Here is a 13,954-nt window from a genome sequence, read left to right on the forward strand (position 1 = left end):
TGTAGGCGCAGCTGGCCGCCGGTGCAGGATGTGCCGGATCACCTCCATCTGCTTCTGGGCGGCGGAGAACTGCTGGGTGAAATTATCCACCGCATCGCAGAAGAGCCCAACCTGGGAAATGGGGGAGTCCAGGGACTAATACTTGTCGGTCTCCCTCATATCGGCCAGGTTGAGCCAGAGATGGCGCTCCTGGACCACTAGCATTGACCACAGGCCTTGTAACCATTGCCTGTGAGAGTGGACTAGAACTTACAGGCCTTGGAGGGAAGACGTGGATCACCCTTCCAAGAGGTAGCGGTCGCCGGACACAACTGCAACGCGACAGACCGCTCAACTGGGGGTATAGCTACGTACCCTTTGGCCATTCTTCCATCAAGGGTAGTGAGGGGGGAGGAGGTCCCAAGCCAGTTTCGGGCAGAAAACGTGAAAATAATAGAGTGGTGTAGGTATGACAACACTTTGTAGGCCAAAATGTGGAAGCGAGTTCGCTTTTTAGCACTTCCGGTTCCATCGTTCCGAAGATATTGGGTATCTTGATATTTTGAATGGGGTTTTTGTTAAATGGCTAAAATAAGGTCTGTGGTGAACATAAGCTCAAGACAACATTCTAAACGTGTCTTAAAGCTTGCAACATTCTAAAACAACATTTGGAAGCAATAAATACTACATTAAGGAAATTCTAAAATGGCATTATATGCGTTTGTCATGTGTACTAAAGTATGTCAATTATCATTAGAGAGGCTGAATAATGCAAGGATATTAGAATTTCGCCATAAAGTGCGTCTGATGTGTTCAGCGACTAGAATATAAAGCTTACAAAATGTTTATCATAAACTTGTGCTAAGATTCAGAATCTGCACTACCTAAATTTACAGCCAGGAGCCGCTGCTGAAACAACAATAACAGCTTGTTATGTGCATCATATGTCATTCAAGTGTTTGTTTACATGTCCTCTCGATCGGATTACAAAAGGTTTAAACCACCCTTACAATCCTAATGAAATATGAATCGTATTTGGCCAATTCATTCTGATTGACGTGGTTACCTGGGATTTTTTTTTATTTTTTTTTTTTTTACTGTGCTACTAGTCCAATTACAATCAGATTATTTGAGTCCATGTAAATACAGCTAGTGTTCTAAGACACGCACTTATGACTGCACACATTTTTAAACACTATTTGAAGATAAGAAACTAAATATATGAGACAGTTGTCAGATTGCATTGGTGATTTTAAATATGAAAATGAATCATCTAGTAGGTGAACAGCTTTGGTTTCCCCATTCAAAGAAATAGGAGATGTACTTGTATGACTGAAATAGCTGCCTTAAAAGGACTTTGGTAATTCTTAGAATTCAGTTTTGGCTGGGTTCTGGAGGTCATGCTGTGGGTCTCCACAGGATCTGATTGTTTATATGTTTTGATTACTTTCAATATACAGTAGGCATAACCAAGTCATCTCTTGAAAATAACAGATCTAATCCTGAAATCCAAAGAAAATAAATGAAACTTTACTTTATCAGGATAGACTGGTGTTTGTACTGCTCTAATCTTTGATTTTGTTTTTGCAATCCCAAACAGGAAGTCTGCTTAAGGTGTTTCCTTAAAGGTCTCTAGGACTTGAGACAACATACATGCATAAACACACAATACACACACGTCCGCTACATCTGCATTTTAGAGGCATTTTTATGGATAATTTTAATATATGCTTTGCATGTTTGTACGCAGACTGGTGCATAGATATATACACACTAGAAGTCGCCTTGTCTACGGCAGTTCATTGGAACGAATGTCTTTAAGGCGACATTTAGTGTATATATCTATGCACCAAGTCTGCGCACACGTCAGATCAGATCACTTGGACATGTCTGCGTATAAGAGGTAAAAACGATATAAATACTGTTCGTTTTCTCACACAAACCGCTCGTTTCGTGTCTTAGGCCATCAATGTGTACTTACGATGGGGAATTGTTTAATTTGGACGACGGGGAATTGTTTTAATTTGGACTCTGTGCTTGTGTTTTGAGACCGTGACCATAGACCTGCATTATATGACTGACAGACAAGAACGGTTTGACCTAAAAATATCAAAATTGAAACTACTGCGGAAAAAAAGACACCTACATCTTGGATGCCCTTGAGGTAAGCTAAAACATACCAAAAATTAATTTCAAAGTGAACTATCCCTTTAAGATGTATTCACAAGGTGCATGTATGGTGTCACTGCAGCATTAAACAATAACATCACAATAACATTCATGTAAAAATAATGTATTTAAGCCACTTTCTGTATTTGTGGGTGCATCATAGCCAGTAAACCAACCTAATTAGGCAGATATGTTACCCTGACCTATGCAGATTTTCAACAGTTGCAACCAGGCATGTGTGACATAATGACACAAACATATAGTTTCTGTTTTTAATTTCACCATAGTGTAAGTGAGTAAAGAAATTAGATGTGCTTTGAACTGTTATGTTTCAACTATGGAAATGCATCCAATACATTTAGTGTTCTAATGTAGAGGGCCCCTGCTTTCTTAAAAAAAAAAAAAAAAAAAAAAAAAAAAAACATCAAAGAAACAAACACAAGACAAAGAAATGCATTTATCATTGGAATATTTATTACAGTCAGTATTACAAATGATCAACATTAAATTACAAACATGATGAAAAAGTGCATCCCTCAATCTCTTTGAGTGCCCTTATCTATTTTTAATCCCAGGTGTAGGTCCTTTGCCTATTTATTTCTAATGTTCCTTTTAAATGGTTCCTGTTATATTTCATTTACACCTTTTTAAACTACTCTGTGATATCTGTGATAGAATATGATACAAGAGAATATTATGTGCTATTAAGATTAGGCCAATTTTGGGTACTGACATCTATAGTACTCACAATTCTTAGGGAAATGAGAGAACAAATGCAATGAAAAGGGCACTCAAAGAAAGTGTCTCGAACTCTTGTTATGATTTGATACTATAAATAAAAATGAATTGAATTATTTATTAAGATTTGCAAGTGTGTAATTCTACATTAATTTAATATCCTTTTATTCTGTGTTGTTTTTCTGACAATGGCAGAGGAATCCTCTACATTAAAACACAGACAAACCTATACACAGTTTACCTGTCAGCATTTGAACCGTTTTTAATCCAGCTGCTAGCTAACGTTACCTGCTGTCAAGTGTAGTGTTAAAGGGATAGTTCACTTTGAAATTCAATTTTGGTATGTTTTAGCTTACCTCAAGGGCATCCAAGATGTAGGTGTCTTTTTTTCCGCAGTAGTTTCAATTTTGATATTTTTAGGTCAAACCGTTCTTGTCAGTCATATAATGCAGGTCGATGGTCACTGTCTCAAAGAGCATGCACAGAGTCCAAATTAAAACAATTCCCCATCGTCCAAATTAAACAATTCCCCATCGTAAGTACACATTAATGGCCCAAGACACGAAACGAGCGGTTTGTGTGAGAAAACGAACAGTAAATATCGTTTTTACCTCTTGAATACAGCCACGTCCAAGTGATCTGAGAGCGCGGGCGGGTATAGATATATACACTAGATGTCGCATTGGCTACGGTTTCGCAGTATAAATGGCTGCAATATAAGTTGCAGGATTCCACATCTACAGAAAGGCCTACAGAAGAGTCTGCACAGACAGAGGAGACATAGGCCTACAGCCAGGTGGGCAGTGTATAGCCAACTTTTCCATTTATTTGTTCCATGAGGCATGTGTCTAATATCTCTTGTTGCAGGCACTTGACCACTGGCTTTTCTTTACAAAAGAATTTTTTTTAATTATTTTTTGGCAATGTTGTGTAATATGGCACATGCAATGTCACAGGCCCTGTCAGGTGTGCAACCCACAGACTTTTCAGACACTGAAATCTTCCCTTTAGTTAGCCAAAGTTCATTTCATTGTGTGCCCTTGTCCTGGCTAGAGCTGCATAACTGGTTTGGGTCAGGGAATGGGGTCATAAAACACCTGTCTACAGGCAGGAACAAATGCAGTTCTGTTAGGATCAGCATAAGTGTATGTAATACAGTGAGCTTGATATTTAATTGTGGAACTTTCCTTACCACTTTCAAATAATGTGCATAAATGTGAATCTCTGAAAATTCTTAAGTCATGCACAGATCCTGGCCATTTTGCTTTCACATTTGTGATATGGAAGATTTTAGTCAACTGCCTTTTTTTATTTGATATAATATTACTAATCTGGAATATTAAGAATCACAATAGTAACTGGGCTGCACATTTACATTGTGAACCCCCTTTCTGTTCACATAATCCCCTTCATTGAGGCCTTGATGGCAGTCTATGGTCTAGCCTATAGGCCTAGTCTATGGTCCCAATCACGTTAGTAAAGCCTGAGTGACATATACTGTAATCGGCATGGTCATGATTGCATGATCTTTATAAAAAAATATGATAGCCTAAAAAAAAAAACTGCTTAAAAAAAAACTGCTTTACAACATTGGGTCTTAAGTGGCTTGGAAATGCCACAAAAAAACCTAAATCTGTTTTTTAAACCTAAAAGCGCCAGGTAAACTCCGAATGACACGACAGACAGCACTTTCCATCAAGTTTTCCGCATCTCCAATAGTGTAAAGGAAAGAGCCAGCTGCGCTGGACTTCCCGTTTCAGCTCCGCATGAAGCCGCAGTCTAATCCTGTTAACATGAAATAAGCCTGCTCCCGAGCAGGTTTAAGCTTGCGCACCTGTTGCTATGACAGCAAGTCCAGGATGAGCGTCGAAGAACCAAACAATCCAAGATCATGCCAAATCGCCAACAATCAAATCCAGCTAACTGAGTTAGCGACGTACGAAGAACCCCAGGGGCCTCATGTACAAAGACTTGCGTTGAATTCATACTAAAACATTGCGTACGGACAAAGCTGTAAATGTGCGTACGCACAAAAAAACCCAGATGTATGAATCTCTGCGTACGAAGGATCCCACACATATTCTCTTTGTACATCCCAGTTAACGTAAAATTGAGCGCACATGCACGAGCACAACGCCCCACCCAGTCTCCTCCCTTAATTAAATTAATTTAAATATGGTAATGAGTCCACTTTGGCAAAAGAAAGCAGTAAGAAAATGGCGGCAAGAAACGAAACTTTACAGAAAGTGAATTGGAGGTGCTACTATCGGAGGTAGAAACGAAAAAAAAAAAATTTATTTGGAACTTTGTCCTCCGGAATTAATAACAAAAGGAAAAAATATGAGTGGGAGAGTTTGGCTGATGCTGTCAATGCGGTGGGATCTGAGTAGACTGAGAACAGTTGAGACACTTTTTGCGTTTTGATTTTTCACACAAAGATAGACACTGAAAAGAAGTGAATTTCCACATGACACGCCACATGACATTTCTACTAGACTAAGATATTATCAATCAATAATACCCACAAGTAGTTTATATTTTCCACAATTAGCTCATGAAAAAATAAGGTGCTTTTTGTCTCAACTTTGTCTCAACTGTACCCATATGTGGTGCATGGTACAGTTGAGACACCCATTTTTAATGATGTGAAGGTAACTAACCATTCATTGTAAATATAAAAAATAAAGACAAATAAAGAAAATAACAATTGGGCAACATTTTTGTTTATTCATCCATTTATATTCATTCATTTTATTTCAATTAGCACTGGTTAAAATGTATAAAGCAGGAACAAGATATGTAACAATATTTATTAATAATCCACAGTTTAAATATCACAAATATCACATTTTATTTTCATTTGCGTCCTATGCTGGCTAATTACGGCGTTTAAACTGTTATCATAACACTGAACAACTAAACAGTGTGGTTCGTAATAGAACTCTATTGAGGGTACAGTAGATATGTGTCTCAACTATCCCCCGCTGGCCACCTCGCACATTTCTCTAGATTTTGCAATTACCTTGCATGACACAATACCATGAAATATGGCAGTTTTTAGGGCACAGAATAATGTTTGTGGTGATACCAGTTACGTTTAACAGTCACATAAGGATAATAAGCTATTCATTGTGGAGAGTGCATGGTGAAGTGAACGTCATATCTTAGAAATAAAACTTTTCCCGATATCTTCGGATCGGAGATGCATCCGTTGTTCAAATTTCCCACGATCAAAGAGGACACTAATACGCACGTACACAGCAAAAATCACAACTTGTGCTTGCTGCGAACGCAAATTATTTAAGGTGTCTCAACTGTACACATGTCTCAACTGTACACAGTCTACCCTAAATGACCTTAAAAAGAAATGGTCTGATATAAAGGTGGACATTAAACCAAAGCTGTCATTGCCATAGACTAAGGGTTGTATCAGTTTGCATATGCTTTTATATGTTCTTACTTAATTGCATAATTGATAGAATATTCCCATAAGGCTCGTGTGACAATATATGTCAATTATTTAATAAATTGCAAATTAATAGAAATGCTTCCCACAGGTGGTGGTGCAACTTCACTTCATTGCTTGTAAGAGTCACCAACGGACAAAAACAATGAGAAATGTACGTACGCCAGACATGAAATTGGCGTGGAGGAATGCACATTCTCGCGTTAATTTCACTGTTAGTACATACGACCGTGAGCGTGAAAGCTGGCGTACGCAAAGTTTTTGTGCGTACGCAAGATTGATACATGAGGCCCCTGGTGCGGCCCAGGTGGAGTTAGAAGCTCGTTTTTTTTTCTAAAACCACCTTATTTATGTTGTTCTGTCGGATTATAGTGTCGAGTTCACTGAATATGATCCAAAAAATTTTGCCGACGGCAGCTTTAAGTTATTTGTGGGGCTTTTTTCTACTTTGTATGGACTGCTTGCATTTGCATTGCATGTTTTGAAATAAAAGCTCAATTTGAACCAGTTATACAGTATTTGTGTTCATGTTGTGAAACGGTTATAGGCCCTAAGAACATGTTACCATTTGTTGTGGTAAATTGCTGTTTACTCAGTGTGCCTTATTAGATGTGCCTTGTGCCTCAGTCACAGCATAGTGCCTTTACTTTTCATACCAACAACAGCTCAACAACGTCATGGCTTGCCCTTGGCGTCAAAGGTTGAGTTTGAGTCTGATAAAATGTAGCCTACTTTATTTGCCTTAACTTTCTTTCCTCTTACACAACATAGAATACCTCCATGACTGCTTGTCGGCCACACACCCTCTTTGAGTTTCATGCAATTGTATTTTATGTGTATACATGATTGTACATGGGTTCCACATGAAGTTACATGGAGTGCATATGGGTTTAACAGACATAAATTATTGATTTATATGAGAAATGTTTGTTGATGAGTTTCACATGGGAATATACATGTTTCACATGTGATCTTAGGTTCTCTTACGAGAGGTTCTCTCGTACTGCGTAAGTCTTACGCTACGGGGAAATCTCTTTTCCGCGAGATACTGAAGCCAAAAATTATCCTTAATTTTGGAATAATGTAAAACGCGTTGCGGCAGCATGCAGACACAGGCGAGACAGCTATTGTCTGTATTGGCTGCCCTGCGGCAACTGCAGCAGCCTATCGATAAGGCCCTAACGTGACGTCAGCTCCAATGGGGGCGCTTCGCGCCCACTGCGTCACGTCGCGCCGAAACGGGCGTGGCCTTGGGCTATAAATATAGCATCGAGAGGCTGGTTTAGCTGATTTTTTATCTCTTCAGCTGAGCTCACGCATCGCTGGATCCTGAGAGAAAGAAGCCGCGGCGTCAGAAAAAGCCTTTTCAGCGGGACGAGCCATTGCATCTGAAGCCGCTGGCCGCACCGCCTTCAGTCGCCGTTCCTGCTGCGCTATCCGGCGTTATATCCTTTTCTCCTCTTTTGTGTTTTGTGTGTGTGTGTGTGTGTGTGTGTGTGTGTGTGTGTGTGTGTGTGTGTGTTCGCCGCCGCGACACACGCTCTCATTGCACTAAAAGAGCTGGGCGTCTTTTTCAAGATGCCCCTTCCTGTGGCTCGTGCCGAGCCCCACTCAGCGACGGGGACCGCCATGTCATCGCGTTTCCTGCCTGGGTGAGAAACATGCAGCTCTCGCGCTCGCCGACGGCGGCTGCCCTCACTGCGAGCTGATGTCCGTGGCGACTCTGAGGACTCGCCTGGCTTCTTTCGTCGAGACTGCACCTCCGCCCGCTGCGGTGCCGCGCCGTAAAGCACCGTACTCAGCGGGTTCCGGAACCTCCTCCAACCCGCAAAAGCTCGCCGGTTCGCCCGCCAGCTTCTCCACCTGCTTCGCTCGAGTCTCTCATTGACGGACAGCGGCCGCCGTCTGCCGCCGCTTCCGTCATAGATGACAACGAAGCCGCGTTTATGGAGGATTACAGCTGCTGGATGGTCGCCCCTCTCCCTCTGTTCGAGCCACGCAAACTGCGCCGCTCACATGGGATGTCAGATGCGGACGGTCACGCGGCAACTCTCTTTACGTCATAGGAGAGTTTCTCCGCGCTTAGTGTCACTCACCGGTGAAAGGAGAAAAGACTGTTTTAGACCCGCTGAGGCTGGACCAACCTCCATTTCTCACACATTTCTCAGTCCCCTCCTAAGTTCAGGCTACTGGAAAAATCAATATTGCAGTAAACGAGCCTGTTTTAATACGTGCACGCCTGCAATCAAACGCCGTCACAAGACAAGATGACGCTATCTGGCTATCCGCTACCATTCTCCATGGCGCTCTCGCTCTGATGGCCGCCGCCTCCCTCCGCGTGAGCCCCGGCCTGAGATTGAGGTAAAGCCCGAGGCAAAGCCTTCCTAGCCCGCCTAGGTAAACGATGGTGTTCGAGTCCCGCTGCGGCCAGACTTCCACCAAAACTTCTCGCTCGTTCAGTTCCAGAAAATGCGACTGTTCCAGTGTATTTTGCAGAAAACAAGCCGGTTCCACAGCCCGTTTGCCTGCACACAAACGCCGTTTTCACGTCGGCCCAGATAAATCTCATAAAGAGTGTATTACTGGTATTCCGGCCACGGCCGATGGTGTTATGAGTGTAGTAAAATGCCTACGCCCAGTGCTCATTCCTCACAGCCTGCCACATTTCAGGGCTCGCACACATGAAATCGACTCATGTCGATTGTGCATTAAATGTAGTGAATGTGCCCACGACCCAGTGCCCATAAACACTACACACTGCATGTCCCACGGTTTCTGTAAAAACGAAACCAACGCACATAGAGTTGGCTCAAGCCGACGGCATCCTCAGTGTAGTAAATGTGCCACCGCGCCCACATTCACTCACAGACATGACAAGCCCAGGGCTCGCACAAATAAAATCGGCTCATGTCGATTGTGCGTTAAATGTCCGGCCACGGCCGATGGTGTTATGAGTGTAGTAAAAATGCCCACTGCCCAGTGCTCATTTCTACACACAGGCACAGCCCGTCCCACAGGGCTCGCGCACATAAAATCGACTCATGTCGATTGCGCATTAAATGTAGTGAACGTGCCCACGTCCCAGTGCCCACAAACACTACACACTGCATGTCTCTCGGTTTCTGTAAAACGAAACCAACACACATACAGTCAGCTCAGGCCGACGGTGTTTTCAGTGTAAATGTGCTCGCTGTCCCGCGCCCACATTCACTCACAGACAGGCCGAGCCCCACAGGTTCCCCCCCGCTCGCTCTCTCTCAGCTACCCGCCGTAAGAGAGTCGAGCACGGGCAGGCTGCCAGCTGTTATCAGCGCGCCCCCCGCCTCGAACGCTGCAAGCGCGGAGTCTATGTTACAGCATACCGAAGCTCTCCGGCCGCCACTATGTCACGGCCAGAGCCCAGTTCTCATTCAACCCCTAGCTATTCATGCAAATGTGTGGGCAAAGCTTCCCGCGGTATCAGAATGGGTGCTGAACATTATAGAAAGAGGCTATTCGCTACAGATCGCTCGACGCCCCCGCCGTTGCGAGGTGCGAATCGAAACCACGGTAGAAAAGGAAGTAGCACATCTACTTCGAGCCGAAATTGCGAAACTGTTGAGCAAAGGGGCCATAGAGCCTTTGTCTCAAGCTCAGAGCAAAGGGAGACCATACAGCAGATATTTTTTGGTACCGAAAAAAGACGGGGGTCTAAGACCCATTCTAGATCTAAGACAGCTGAACAAAGCGCTTTCAAAACGCCGGTTCAGAATGCTCACGACCAGGAAAATCTTCTCGCAAATTCGCCAAGGGGACTGGTTTGTGTCAATAGATCTGAAAGACGCATATTTCCAAATACAAATAGCGTCACGTCACAGGCGATTTTTGAGATTCGCCTTCGAGGGCCAGGCATATCAATACACAGTCCTACCGTTTGGCCTGTCCCTAGCACCCCGTACATTCACGATGTGCATGGACACAGCCCTCGCTCCCCTGAAACTTCGGGGAATGTGAGTTTTGAACTACTTGGACGATTGGCTGGTTCTAGCTCAGTCACACTCAGAGCTCATAGAACACAGGACCATATTACTCGAGCATCTCGAGAATCTGGGTCTCAAAGTCAATTGGGCGAAAAGTTCACTGTCTCCCAGTCAGAGAATATCTTTTCTGGGCACAGAACTGGACTCGCTGTCTATGACAGCTCAGCTATCGCCGCAGCGCAGACTGGATATTCAGCGCATGATGGAAACCTTCCGCCGTGGCGCTATAGTCCCGCTCAAAAAGTTTCAAAGGATGCTGGGTCTCATGGCCTCAGCATCATCAGTTCTTCAGCTGGGTCTGCTTCGCATGCGCCCGCTGCAGTTCTGGCTAAAAATGCAAGTACCGCGCCGAGCGTGGACTTCCGGTCTTTTTCGCCTCAAGGTCGATCAGAAATGCGTCTCAGTTCTGAAACCTTGGAGAGCGATCGACTGGTACCAGTCAGATGTAAGCCTGGGGACTTCCTCGAATGTGAAGGTGGTGTCTACGGACGCCCCCACCTCGGGATGGGGAGCGCTGCTCGAGGGCAGACCGTTCTTCGGCCAGTGGTCAGAACGAGAAAAGCTTCTGCACATAAACACCACGTTTGGCCCAGCTGCCCGCTCTATGCTTTTCCCCCCGTCGCACTCCTACCTCAGGTGTTAGAGCGGATCAGGGAAAATGGACGCTCAGTGGCTCCGTTCTGGAAGAACCAGGCTTGGTTCCCAGTTCTGATGCAGCTGACGAGCGCTGCCCCATGGCCGATACCAGTGAGGAGTAGGGTTGGGTATCGTTTGAATTTGAACGATTCCGATTCCGATTCCGATTCCTTGTTTCGATTCCGGTTCCTAACGATTCTCGATTCCCATTCTTTTGAGAGGCAGGGTCAAAAAAGTTTAGATCAATTTTAAATTCTATGAACTTTTTACTTTTTATGAAATTTACTATGAATTTCTCACAGGGCTGTTTTAAACTACAATATAAATATCAAATCTATTTTAAACAACTTTTTTAGGACATTTTAAATGAGCTAGCTAACCAACGGTCTTTCTGAAGGAAATAGTCTAACCTTCTCCATCAATTGAAATATAAAAAAAAATGCATCACAATAAGTGTATTGTATTGTGATTGTCACTAACATTTTAGTAACTAAACTGAATTTTATTAGGTTTAGTGACAACATGTTACAATGTTTACATGGTACAATTTCTGGTAAGCTACGCCTTTTTATTATTTCATTTCAATTCAGTTATTGTGATTTGATTTAATATTGACTCATTTGGATAAATATTAGGTACTCAAGATAGGCGTTAATTTTTTTCAAGAAAAAAACAACTCACCTAATGCTGTAAACACACAGAGAGCCCTATCAGCTTCCTGGCAGTGTTATTTAAGGTTAAAAATAACTCAAATTAAATATGTGTTTTTTTTTTATTATAATAACAACTTTATTTAATGATATAAGTACGAATATAATAAATATGTAATATAGTACACATATTTAGCAAAATACTCTCTATAGCTCTTTTTTTCTTGCCAACTATGTGCTATAGCCTATACAGTATGTTCATTAAATGGCTTTCCTGAGGTAAATATGACATAATTGTTCTCCAGCTATGTTATTGACCTCTTCACGCTGATAAAAAAACACTGATTGATCGATATTATGTATGAGGAATATACATTTAGGTAAGTTGTAGCCTACTGTATCTTTCAACAGTGTTCGAGTTTTTTTTATTATTAGCTGCTTTAGAATCGAGATGATCGGTTCACGTGCGCTAGGGATCTGTCGCGTCACATTTACAAGCGCCAAAACGGTATTTATTGTTTGAATTTCGTAATAAAATTGACAGAATCTGAGAGCTGAGATTTTTTTGTAGATCATAAAGTAACTGCTCTGTCTAGTCTGTCGGTCTCCGTGTCCTCTTTGCTTTATTGTGCGTGAGAAAATGGATGTGTGGTGTGAGAAGTGTTAATTTCGTGTGTCTCACGGTAAATGCGTGAGAGTTGGCAGCTCGTAAATGTGTTTTCTTGAATATATATTTTTTTACGTTCGCTAGCATCGCGCGCAGTTTTCAAACGAACGAGCTGAGGACGAGAGAATATGGTTGCAACTTGCAAGATACCGAAGAATAAGAAAGAAAACATCATATAAGTACGTTTTTAAGGTTAAACGTCAGGGTTGTTTGCTCTGAATAAATTTTATGAGACGCTGTGTGAGTTAATAAGGCAACTCACACAGCGTCTCATAAAATGTGTCGGTTCGCAGTTTAGCATAACAATCAATATACGCTTACACCTGTGCTAGTACACGCATTTACCATGCCGTGTGTACGTTACAAATGTTTAACTAAAGTGTCAGCAAGTTAACATTTGGCAGTTTGACATCGATTATGTAGTTACTTCAGTTCAGAATAGGGCTAGAAATGACTTAGACAGCGGTTTCTTCTTCCGGTCGGCGGACTGTGAATCGAAACTAGGAATCGAAATTTTAACTTTTGAACGATTCCGGGAAAATCGCAAAGCTAGTCCCGGTTCCAATCGATACTCGATACTCGATACCCAAGCCTAGTGAGGAGGGACCTCCTCTCTCAGGCCAGGGGCTCGATCTGGCATCCTCGCCCGGAGCTTTGGTCCCTACATGCGTGGGCCATCAACGGGTACCCGCTGACCTCCCAGAGGGAGTGTTAAACACGATCATGCAGGCTAGAGCCCCCTCTACGAGACGGCTCTTTTCCTCAAAATGGTCTGTGTTCTCTAGCTGGTGCACAGCACGTGGCTTTTCACCCCCAAATTGTGGGTTGACGGAGGTTCTCTCCTTCCTACAAGAGCTACTGGATGAGGGCAGAGCCCCATCCACGCTCAAAGTTTACGTGGCGGCTATAGCAGCGTTTTCTAAACCAACGCTTTGCCAGTCACTTGGAAGGAACGATCTGGTCATTCGCTTCCTTAGAGGAGCTAAGAGGTTAAATCCTCCCAGACCTCCCTCAGTTCCCATGTGGGACCTTTCTACGGTCTTGGAGGCCATGAAGGGTGCCCCTTTCGAGCCGATCCAATCAACGGATATCAAACACCTGTCTTTCAAGACAGTGTTTCTTCTGGCTCTCGCTTCAGTAAGGCATATAGGGGACTTAAAAGCGCTCTCAGTGAGCGCGACATGTATGGAGTTTGGGCCTAATGACTCGAAAGTCATACTCAAACCGAGGCACGGGTACGCTCCTAAATCCCTCAACACACCGTTCAGGGCTCAGGTGATTTCCCTGTCTGCCCTGCCGGTCTCTAACGAGGAAAAGGATGCCAGCTTCCTTTGCCCGGTCAGGGCATTAAGGGCTTATGTGTCTCGCTCGTCTGTCTTCAGACAGACAGAGCAGCTCTTTGTCTCGTTCAACGGACATTCTAAGGGACTTGCCGTGTCGAAACAGAGCCTATCCAGATGGATAGTCGATGCTATAGCGCTGGCTTACGCCTCTAAGGGCTTGCAGTGCCCGTTAGGTGTCAGAGCGCACTCCACAAGAGGCATGGCCTCGTTGTGGGCTTGGTCCAGTGGGATTGATTGGCAATATATCTTTATGGCGGCAAGCTGGGCCTCCCCGTCTACATTTCTAA

At 43.3% G+C, this 13,954-nt stretch overlaps 1 protein-coding gene and 1 long non-coding RNA gene across 2 annotated transcripts in view; both read left to right on the forward strand.

Moving 5' to 3' along the window:
• LOC309503401 (uncharacterized protein) overlaps positions 1 to 13,954 on the forward strand; it is a 99,308-nt gene that overhangs the window by 83,900 nt on the left and 1,454 nt on the right. The gene's annotated exons all lie outside the window — the stretch shown is intronic.
• On the forward strand, positions 4,820 to 6,254 carry LOC309503604. The gene is made up of 2 exons (XR_014207773.1): positions 4,820 to 5,194; positions 5,329 to 6,254. It is a non-coding gene; the product is annotated as an uncharacterized lncRNA (long non-coding RNA).

The sequence above is a fragment of the Leuciscus leuciscus genome (genome assembly GCF_965113295.1).
Source record: "Leuciscus leuciscus genome assembly, chromosome: 7".
Classification (NCBI taxonomy): domain Eukaryota; kingdom Metazoa; phylum Chordata; class Actinopteri; order Cypriniformes; family Leuciscidae; genus Leuciscus; species Leuciscus leuciscus.